Genomic DNA, 12,433 nt, shown 5'->3' on the forward strand with positions numbered 1-12,433 from the left:
TCTGCCCGAAGGCGTTTTCAGAAAACGGTTCGAAGGGGAAAAGAAGAGAGGCTGACGGGGGGGTCCCACTCGTCAGGTTCAAAAACTCCAACAGAGCTCGCCGGCGCCCGAAGGCTGCGGTGGTCGCCGGCGTTGAACCACGGCGAGGCAGAGTGATCGGAGGGTACCTACAGGTTCAGGGTGTCTTCCGCGTCGGTGGGTGGTGGACTTGACCGTCGGAGAGCACCACGTCGACGGCGACACTATCTCCGGCGGATGGTGGTTCGGGCGATGGTGGAGCTCTCCGGTGGGTGCTGCAAACTCCAAATTGACGCGCGGGTCAGAGATGTGGAAGCACTAGGAGGCTACTGGCAAGAGCTGAGGGGTAGGGGTGCACGCACGGGGGTGAATCGAGCTGGGTCCTGAAGCGGGTCGAGGCGGCCGGAGTTGGGGAAGAAGACTCCCTCGGGGGCTGCCCAGTGGCTTGGCGTGGTACTGGTGGTGTGTAGAGGTGGTGCGGGTTCGAGTTCGAGCTCGGGACCTCCTTTTATAGGCGATCCGAGGGGGTGGCCGTGAACGGGATAACGCCGGCGGGAAATTACGGCGAGGCAGAGGTTGGGCAGGGGGTTTAGGTGGCTAGGCATCATCGTGGAGGATCACTGGCGCCGTTCCTCCGCTAAACCTCGGTCGGGATTGGTATAATACGCCGGTCATCGACGGAACGGCCGTACGGGCACGGCGGCGGCAGGGAGCGCGCTCCGCGCCTACCAGTTCACGACGACGGACCTGCAGCGTGCACGGGTGAGTGGATGGCCACGCGGTGGCCTCTGGTGGCTTGGGCGGCGCTGGATGGCGCCGTCCAACGCTGCGCCTCTCTGGCAGCCGCAAAGGGCGCTGTTGCCGTCGCTCACGGGGTGGCGCACCTCCACCAGCTCGTCGCCGACGCCCGCAAGCTTCCAGGCGATCGTGCGGCGCAGGGATAAGAAGGAGGCACAGGGCGCAAGGCGCCACCGCGGCTACTGGCGAGATCGAGGAAGGGTTCTGAAGAAAACGACAGCGGCTCACTGAAACTGTATCTCTGAACTTTCTGAACTTGACAGTAACAGTGCCCTTCAGGTGTTCGACGAAATGATTTGGCATGAAGAAAAAATTTTCTGGAGCTGGGACTTGGTGAGGTGACCTCTCGATGCATCCAGAGGCTGCCTGAATTTTCTCAGATTTTTAGGAGGAGAAAACAAATGAATTTCATCAAATTTGACAAATATGGTCCAAACTTGCAGCAAGCACAATTTGAAATTTTGAACTGGAGACCAGTGGATCTTCATGGATCTTGGTTGAGGGCTCTAAGGACTAGCCAGGGAAAATTGTTTGGAGGCAAAACTCAAAGGAGAAATGGTAGTTCCTTTGTAAATCTCCAAGAGCCAAAGTAGAAGGCAGAAAATATTTTTGATAAGAAATAAATGGAAACAAAATCATGGGGAGTTCAACTTGCTGGATTTGAAGTTTATCTTGGCACCAAGAGAGGAGATGGCCTTTGGGAGGGGATTTCCACTTAGGTCATGGCAAGAGGAGATTTTGAAAGAGGAAAGGATCACTCCAAATGCCATAGGGCTACTTTTAAAAAGAAAAGATTTTCAAGAACTTTCCCAAGGAAAAACACTTGTGTTGAGCCAACATAAGATGAAAAACCTCCAAGGCCAAAGATCAAGTCTTGGGTGAAACCAAACAAAATACTTGTCATAAAAGAAATTTTTTTTGAGAGGGAGAGTTCTTTAGAAGAAAAATTTAAATACCCTCCTTCAAATCAAATAAAGATTTTGATAAAACCAAAAATAAAATTTTTGGGTGTCACAATCTGCCACCGCCGCCTCATAGCCGCCGCCCCGCGCCGCTGCTGCCGCCACCGCGCCGCCTGTTGCCGCTGCTGCCCCGCCCCGCGCCGCGCCGCCGTCGCCCACGCTGCCGCCCGCCGCCTCGCTGACCTGCGCCGGAGCTGCCGCCGGAATCCCGCCGTTGACTTCGTCGCCGCCGTTTTTTTGGTTTTAGGTATAAGCCGTTCGGTTTTTTAAAAACACTAGATCGGTTTTTTTATCGGTTCGGTTTTCTCGGTTTAGATTATTTTACGAACATTCGTTCATTAGTTCGTTTTAACGAAGGAATTCGTTTGTTTGCCTCTGTTAGCAAACGTTCGCGCCCTAGTTTTTTCTTTTTCTTTTATTTTCGGCCAGGGACCTATCCGCGATTACTTTTATCGCAGATTAGCCCCTGATCTTCAAACCCTCGTAACTTTTTAACCGTTCGTCCAACTCCAGTGAAACCAACGCCAAAATCTTCGTCTCAAACCCCTCTTTCCGGTTAAACAACTTGAACATGGTTTTTGAAAATTTAAAATTTGGTTTCAAGAAGATTTGAATTCGAAGTTTTTTCGATCGTAGTTTCAATTCCGTAGCTCCGATTTGATCGATTCTTTTTGCAAATTGTAGTTCTTCAGTTGGACTTTCAGATTTGACTTTCTCATCTGAGTTTTACCCGTGCATCTATGATTGAGTGCTTATGTATGCTATTGTTTATTTGCGATAGAATTCCCAGAGTGCGAAGCGTGCTACTACGAGTCTCTAGGGTCTGCAGATCGTCAGCAAGGCAAGTAACACATTGATCATACCCCTTTATTACCCAGTTTTTATGCATTAGATACAATCCTCAAACACTGCATGATTAGGATGTGATTTTAACTTGTGGGTATTGGGAAGTAGATGATGAGGTAGAACCTATTGCCCTTTTATTATCAAACCCTTGGGAGTTACTTCTACATTATGCTTAGGTTGCCATGCTATGCTCGTAGACGTGGTTTGGTTTGAGTGATCCATGACAGGTGTGAGATTGTTAATTAATGGTTAACTTAAGGTGGCTACTTAAATACACATCTGGGTGGATTGGTTGCAGGCACCTGGGGATATACCAGTGTTGTCCTTTGGTTCGCCACCCAGGCTCAAAGGGATCATAAGATTATTCATGCTAGAAACTTCCGTGTGCAGCCACAAGCTATTATGGGCTCTAGCATAGTTGAGTATGTTGCATGACCTCTTTTAGTGGTATGCTAGAAGATGTAGGGGTAAGTAGGTGTAACTGTCTACCCAGAGTAAAGAGTTAATGCTTCTGAAAGACTGTGTCTCGGTCATCCGTTTCTCAAACATCATGTAGTGCGAGAAATCCAACAGAGGAGATCGAGTCTTGTGGGGAAAAGTGCACAAACCTCTGCAAAGTGTACAAACTAATCATGGTTAGCCGTGTCCCCGGTTATGGACATCTTGAGTATCTGGTTCTTGGATTATCCTGTTGATCTCATCACTCTAAATAAATTTGTTGGGTTGCTAATTACTGTCTAATTGGGATTGAGATGGGGTTACCATTCTCAATGTTTATCAACTACCATGATAGTTAAATAAAATATATTCCTTTGTTGTAGGAAAAAATTGGCTTTTCGCAAAAACCTGTTAACCATAGAGCCTCCACCAGCCATATATGCATGTAGTGATAACATTTACTTGTTCATTGCTCTACCGTGTTATATTGCCAGCATATTCCATGTGCTGACCCGTTTCGGGCTGCAACATATCATGTTGCAGACTTTCCAGACGAAGAGTAAGGTGCGCTAGGTCGTTGTCGTGCACTCAGCTATGCCGTTGGAGTTGATGGACTCATTTACCTTCGATGCTTCCGCAGTTATCTTATTTAAATGGCCTTAAGCCATATTATTGTAATAAGTTCTCTTTTGAGACATTCGATGTAATAAGTGTGTGATTGCACTCTGTTATAAATCCTTCAAGTACTGTGTGTGTCAGCATTACCGATCCAGGGATGACACTTATACACAGAGATTTGACCGTCTGAGGTCGGATCGCTACAAGATGGTATCAGAGCACACGCTGATTGTAGGACACGACCACTAAGATAAGCCATAGGTCACTCTTCTCTACTCATTTTTGACTCCTCTCCATTTTCCACTCTATAGGATGGCGGACTCAAGGAACAAGTTTGCACAACCGGATGAAGACACACCTTTTGGACGACACTTGAAGGAAGTCACTAGGTACCTGAATATCGGAATACCAAGCTTCACCGGGACTACACCGCCACTTTACCAAAAGAGGAGCGTTGGATGATTCGAGTTCAAGTTCCAGGAAGGACATTCACGCCAGTTACTGAGCCCATAGAGTTTTCCTTTGATGCACCAACCTGGAGTCTAGGAAAGAGCATGGCAGCCCACATCGCCATGGGACGCATCGGCGAAGTTTACCACCAGGACCTTAAGGACACCATCTACTAGATATGTGGGCACCGAGATGAGCAATGGGAGATGATCAGCACCAGGAGGGACAGGTCCATTGCAGCTTTCATCCAGGAGTTAAACCAGCACATTTGTCGCCAGGAGAACGAAATGTGTGCATGCATGATAGATCTGAAGAAAGTGATGACCAGGAACATGGAGCTAGAAGAGGAACTCAAGTCTACACGCGACGGATATGAGGAGGAAATCGCAATACTAGTGGAGAAGAATGATGACCTGACAAGGAAGCTAGGAGTGTTCATTTGAGACTCCGCGCCAGGAGGAGATGACGACCCTCCCGAGCACATCCGTTCTGAAGACTACATCATCATCGACGACACCGACTCCGACCCCGACAGTAGTGATGATGATTACGAAGACGGAGCTGGAGCGGATATCATGGAGTCTTCCACCGATCAAAATTTCTAGTCGACCACCATATTATCGGTAGTATTTCCCCATGTATATAGTAATAGTCCGAGCACTGTAACGATAGTTAGATCGATTGTATGCCCTTGTTTGAATTGATTGGTATGATATGAATGTGTTTGTCTCATGTGCATATGGGTAGTGTTTTCTCACTAGACCTCACTCTATTCTAATCTCTCCCCTCTAAACCCATCAGATGCCTCCAAGACGTGACCCCGGATTTGTCTTCCCACCGGAGCTCACTCAGTTGATCCAGCAGTAGAATGCCTTGATGCAGCTACTAGTCCAGAACCAAGGCAACAACAACAACCCACCGCTACCACCTCCAGTTGACAACTTAGCCTGTTTTTTGAGGTTGCAACCGCCGGCGTTTTCCAGTAGCACCGAGCCGATAGTTGCTGATGACTGGCTACGCGGGATTGGAAGGGAGTTGACCACCGCAGGTTGCACAGATGCTGAGAAGGTGCGTTTTGCCGCACATCAATTGGATGGACCTGCAGCCTCATGGCCGGAGAATTACACAGCCACTTTCCCCATAGCCAATGTCACTTGGGATCAGTTTCAGCAAGCGTTCCGCACCGCACATGTCTCAACTGGAGCTATGAGTATGAAGAAGCGTGAGTTTCGCAACTTACGCCAGGGAAACCGTACTGTGGGGCAGTACGTGGATGAGTTCAGTAAGTTAGCCTGCTATGCCCCAGATGATGTGGCCATAGATGCCGCGAAGCAGGAGAAGTTTATGGAAGGGTTAAATGATGAGATGACTATGCAGTTAATGGTGGCAACATTTAACAACTACCAGGAGTTGGTAGACAAGGCTCTTATGATTGAAGGGAAGCAGCAGTAGATTGATAGCCGCAAAAGGAAGTATGGACAAGGGAAGTACAATTCAGGAGCTCAGCAGAAGCCTCATTTTACCCCGAACTCGGGAGGATATGTTGGGGAACGTAGTAATTTCAAAAATAATTCCTACGCACACGCAAGATCATGGTGATGCATAGCAACGAGAGGGGAGAGTGTATCCACGTACCCTCGTAGACCGAAAGCGGAAGCGTTAGCACAACGCGGTTGATGTAGTCGTACGTCTTCACGATCCGACCGATCAAGTACCGAACGCACGGCACCTCCGAGTTCTGCAACCGTTCAACTCGATGACGTCCCTCGAACTCCAATCCAGCCGAGCTTTGAGGGAGAGTTCCGTCAGCATGATGGCGTGGTGACGATGATGATGTTCTACCGACGCAGGGCTTCGCCTAAGCACCGCTACGATATGACCGAGGTGGATTATGATGGAGGGGGGCACCGCACACGGCTAAGAGATCCAAGGGATCAATTGTTGTGTCTATGGGGTGCCCCCTGCCCCCGTATATAAAGGAGCAAGGGGGAGGCGGCCGTCCAAGGAGGAGGGCGCGCCAAGGGGGGAGTCCTCCTTTCCTTGTTGGAGTAGGAGAGAAGGAAAGAGGGGGAGAGGGAGAAGGAAAAGGGGGCTGCACCCCTTGTCCAATTCGGACCAGAGGGGGGGGGGTGCGCGCCTCCTTCCTTTTGGCCTCTCTCCTCTATTCCCGTATGGCCCAATAAGGCCCAATACTTCTCCCCGGCGAATTCCCGTAACTCTCCGGTACTGCGGTAAATACCCGAATCACTCGGAACCTTTCCGAAGTCCGAATATAGTCGTCCAATATATCGATCTTTACGTCTCGGCCATTTCGAGACTCCTCGTCATGTCCCCGATCTCATCCGGGACTCCGAACTACCTTCGGTACATCAAAACACATAAACTCATAATATAACCGTCATCGAACTTTAAGCGTGCGGACCCTACGGGTTCGAGAACTATGTAGACATGACCGAGACACGTCTCCGGTCAATAACCAATAGCGGAACCTGGATGCTCATATTGGCTCCCACATATTCTACGAAAATCTTTATCGGTCAGACCGCATAACAACATACGTTGTTCCCTTTGTCATCGGTATGTTACTTGCCCGAGATTCGATCATCGGTATCTCAATACCTAGTTCAATCTCGTTACCGGCAAGTCTCTTTACTCGTTCCGTAATACATCATCCCGCAACTAACCCATTAGTTACAATGCTTGCAAGGCTTATAGTGATGTGCATTACTGAGAGGGCCCAGAGATACCTCTCCGACAATCGGAGTGACAAATCCTAATCTCGAAATACGCCAACCCAACAAGTACCTTCGGAGACACCTGTAGAGCACCTTTATAATCACCCAGTTATGTTGTGACGTTTGGTAGCACACAAAGTGTTCCTCCGGTAAACGGGAGTTGCATAATCTCATAGTCATAGGAACATGTATAAGTCATGAAGAAAGCATTAGCAACATACTAAACGATCGTGTGCTAAGCTAACGGAATGGGTCAAGTCAATCACATCATTCTCCTAATGATGTGATCCCGTTAATCAAATGACAACTCATGTCTATGGCTAGGAAACATAACCATCTTTGATCAACGAGCTAGTCAAGTAGAGGCATACTAGTGACACTCTGTTTGTCTATGTATTCACACATGTATCATGTTTCCAGTTAATACAATTCTAGCATGAATAATAAACATTTATCATGATATAAGGAAATAAATAATAACTTTATTATTGCCTCTAGGGCATATTTCCTTCAGTCTCCCACTTGCACTAGAGTCAATAATCTAGTCACATCGCCATGTGATTTAACATCAATAGTTCACATCACCATGTGATTAACACCCATAGTTCACATCGTCATGTGACCAACACCCAAAGGGTTTACTAGAGTCAATAATCTAGTTCACATCGCTATGTGATTAACACCCAAAGAGTACTAAGGTGTGATCATGTTTTGCTTGTGAGATAATTTTAGTCAACGGGTCTGTCACATTCAGATCCGCAAGTATTTTGCAAATTTCTATGTCTACAATGCTCTGCACGGAGCTACTCTAGCTAATTGCTTCCACTTTCAATATGTATCTAGACTGAGACTTAGAGTCATCTAGATTAGTGTCAAAACTTGCATCGACGTAACCCTTTACGACGAACCTTTTGTCACTTCCATAATCGAGAAACATATCCTTATTCCACTAAGGATAATTTTGACCGCTGTCTAGTGATATACTCCTAGATCATTATTGTACTCCCCTGCCAAAATCAGTGTAGGGTATACAATAGATCTGGTACACAGCATGGCATACTTTATAGAAACTATGGCTGAGGCATAGGAAATGACTTTCATACTCTTTCTATCTTCTACCGTGGTCAGGCTTTGAGTCTTACTCAATATCATACCTTGTAACACAGGCAAGAATTCTTTCTTTGACTGTTCCATTTTGAACTACTTCAAAATATGGTCAAGGTATGTACTCATTGAAAAAACTTATCAAGCGTCTTGATTTATCTCTATAGATCTTGATGCTCAATATGTAAGCCGCTTCACCGAGGTCCTTCTTTGAAAAACTACTTTCAAGTACTCCTTTATCCTTTGCAGAATAATTCTACATTATTTCCGATCAACAATATGTCATTCACATATACTTATCAGAAATGCTGTAGTGCTCCCACTCACTTTCTTGTAAATACAGGCTTCACCGCAAGTCTGTATAAAACTATATGCTTTGATCAACTTATCAAAGCGTATATTCCAACTCCGAGATGCTTGCACCAGTCCATAGATGGATCGCTGGAGCTTGCATATTTTGTTAGCACCTTTAGGATTGACAAAACCTTTTGGTTGCATCATATACAACTCTTCTTTAAGAAATCCATTAAGGAATGTAGTTTCGACATCCATTTGCTAGATTTCATAAAATGTGGCAATTTGCTAACATGATTCGGACAGACTTAAGCATCGCTACGAGTGAGAAAATCTCATCGTAGTCAACACCTTGAACTTTGTCAAAAACCTTTTTCCGACAAGTCTAGCTTTGTAGATAGTAACACTACTATCAGCGTCTGTCTTCCTCTTGAAGATCCATTTATTTTCTATGGTTTGCCGATCACCGGGCAAGTCAACCAAAGTCCACACTTTGTTCTCATACATGGATCCCATCTCAGATTTCATGGCCTCAAGCCATTTTGCGGAATCTGGGCTCATCATCGCTTCCTCATAGTTCGTAGGTTCATCATGGTCAAGTAACATGACCTCCAGAACTGGATTACCGTACCACTCTGGTGCAGATTTCATTCTGGTTGACCTACGAGGTTCGGTAGTAACTTGATCTGAAGTTTCATGATCATCATCATTAGCTTCCTCACTAATTGGTGTAGGAGTCACAGAAACAAATTTCTGTGATGAACTACTTTCCAATAAAGGAGCAGGTACAGTTACCTCATCAAGTTCTACTTTCCTCCCACTCACTTCTTTCGAGAGAAACTCCTTCTCTAGAAAGGATCCAAATTTAGCAATGAATATCTTGCCTTCGGATCTGTGATAGAAGGTGTACCCAACTATCTCCTTTGGGTATCCTATGAAGAAACATTTCTCCGATTTGGGTTTGAGCTTATCAGGATGAAACTTTTTCTTATAAGCATTGCAACCTCAAACTTTAAGAAACGACAGCTTAGGTTTCTTGCCAAACCATAGTTCATACGGTGTCGTCTCAACGGATTTAGATGGTGCCCTATTTAACGTGAATGCAGCTGTCTCTAATGCATAACACCAAAACGATAGTGGTAGATTGGTAAGAAACATCATAGATCGCACCATATCTAATAAAGTACGGTTATGACGCCCGGACACACCATTACACTGTGGTGTTCCAGGTGGCGTGAGCAGTGAAACTATTTGACATTGTTTTAACTGAAGACCAAACTCGTAACTCAAATACTCTTCTCCACGATCAGATCGTAGAAACTTTATTTTCTTGTTACGATGATTTTCCACTTCACTCTGAAATTATATGAACTTTTCAAATGTTTCAGACTTCTGTTTCATTAAGTAGATATACCCATATCTGCTCAAATCATCTGTGAAGTCAAAAAATAATGATACCCGCTACGAGCCTCAATATTCATCGGACCACATACATCAGTATGTATGATTTCCAACAAATCTGTTGCTTGCTCCATTGTTCCGGAGAACGGCGTTTTAGTCATCTTGCCCAAGAGGCATGGTTCGCAAGCATCAAGTGATTCATAATCAAGTGATTCCAAAATCCCATCAGCATGGAGTTTCTTCATGCGCTTTACACCAATATGACCTAAACGGCAGTGCCACAAATAAGTTGCACTATCATTACTAACTTTGCATCTTTTGGCTTCAATATTATGAATATGTGTATCACTACGATCGAGATCCAACAAACCATTTTCATTGGGTGTATGACCATAGAAGGTTTTATTCATGTAAATAGAACAACAATTATTCTCTAACTTAAATGAATAACCGTATTGCAATAAACATGATCAAATCATATTCATGCTCAACGCAAACACCAAATAACACTTATTTAGGTTCAACACTAATCCTGAAAGTGTAGGGAGCGTGCGATCATGATCATATCAATCTTGGAACCACTTCCAACACACATCGTCACTTCACCCTTAACTAGTCTCTGTTCATTCCGCAACTCCTGTTTCGAGTTACTACTCTTAGTAACTGAACCAGTATCAAATACTGAGGGGTTGCTACGAACAATAGTAAAATACACATCAATAATCTGTATATCAAATATACCTTTGTTCACTTTGCCATCCTTCTTATCCGCCAAATACTTGGGGCAGTTCCACTTCCAGTGACCAGCCCCTTTGCAGTAGAAGCACTTAGTCTCAGGCTTAGGACCAGACTTGGGCTTCTTCACTTGAGCAGCAACTTGCTTGCCGTTCTTCTTGAAGTTCCCCTTCTTCCCTTTGCCCTTTTCTTGAAACTAGTGGTCTCGTCAACCATCAACACTTGATGTTTTTCATGATTTCTACCTTCGCCGATTTTAGCATCGCGAAGAGCTTGGGAATTGTTTTCGTCATCCCTTGCATATTATAGTTCATCATGAAGTTCTACTAACTTGGTGATGGTGACTAGAGAATTCTGTCAATCACTATTTTATCTGGAAGATTAACTCCCACTTGATTCAAGTGATTGTAGTACCCAGACAATCTGAGCACATGCTCACTGTTTGAGCTATTCTCCTCCATCTTTTAGCTATAGAACTTGTTGGAGACTTCATATCTCTCAACTCGGGTATTTGCTTGAAATATTAACTTCAAGTCCTGGTACATCTCATATGGTCCATGACGTTCAAAACGTCTTTGAATTCCCGATTCTAAGCCGTTAAGCATGGTGCACTAAACTAGCAAGTAATCGTCATATTGAGCTAGCCAAACGTTCATAACGTCTGCATCTGCTCCTGCAATAGGTCTGTCACCTAGCGGTGCATCAAGGACACAATTCTTCTGTGCAGCAATGAGGATAATCCTCAGATCACTGACCCAGTCCGCATCATTGCTACTATCATCGTTCAACTTAGTTTTCTCTAGGAATATACATAAAACATAGGGAAGCAACAACGCGAGCTATTGATCTACAACATAGATATGCTAATACTACCAGGACTAAGTTCATGATAAATTAAAGTTCAATTAATCATATTACTTAAGAACTCCCACTTAGATAGACATCCCTCTAATCCTCTAAGTGATCACGTGATCCATATCAACTAAACCATGTCCGATCATCACGTGAGATGGAGTAGTTTCAACGGTGAACATCACTATGTTGATCATATCTACTATATGATTCACGCTCGACCTTTCGGTCTTCGTGTTCCGAGGCCATATCTGTTATATGCTAGGCTCGTCAAGCTTAACCTGAGTATTCCGCGTGTGCAACTGTTTTGCACCCGTTGTATTTGAACGTAGAGCCTATCACACCCGATCATCACGTGGTGTCTCAGCACGAAGAACTTTCGCAACGGTGCATACTCAGGGAGAACACTTATACTTTGATAATTTAGTGAGGGATCATCTTATAATGCTACCGTCAATCAAAGCAAGATAAGATGCATAAAAGATAAACATCACATGCAATCAATATAAGTGATATGATATGGCCATCATCATCTTGTGCTTGTGATCTCCATCTCCGAAGCACCGTCATGATCACCATCGTCACCGGCGCGACACATTGATCTCCATCGTAGCATTGTTGTCGTCTCGCCAATCTTATGCTTCTACGACTATCGCTACTGTTTAGTGATAAAGTAAAGCATTACAGGGCAATTGCATTGCATACAATAAAGCGACAACCATATGGCTCCTGCCAGTTGCCGATAACTCGGTTACAAAACATGATCATCTCATACAATAAAATTTAGCATCATGCCTTGACCATATCACATCACAACATGCCTTGCAAAAACAAGTTAGGCGTCCTCTACTTTGTTGTTGCAAATTTTACGTGGCTGCTACGGGCTTAGCAAGAACCGTTCTTACCTACGCATCAAAACCACAACGATAGTTTGTCAAGTTGGTGCTGTTTTAACCTTTGCAAGGACCAGGCGTAGCCACACTCGGTTCAACTAAAGTTGGAGAAACTAACACCCGCCAGCCACCTCTGTGCAAAGCACGTCGGAAGAACCAGTCTCGCGTAAGCGTACGCGTAATGTTGGTCCGGGCCGCTTCATCCAACAATACCGCCGAACCAAAGTATAACATGCTGGTAAGCAGTATGACTTATATCGCCCACAACTCACTTGTGTTCTACTCATGC

Source organism: Triticum aestivum, chromosome 2D (assembly GCF_018294505.1).
Source record: "Triticum aestivum cultivar Chinese Spring chromosome 2D, IWGSC CS RefSeq v2.1, whole genome shotgun sequence".
NCBI classification, from domain to species: domain Eukaryota; kingdom Viridiplantae; phylum Streptophyta; class Magnoliopsida; order Poales; family Poaceae; genus Triticum; species Triticum aestivum.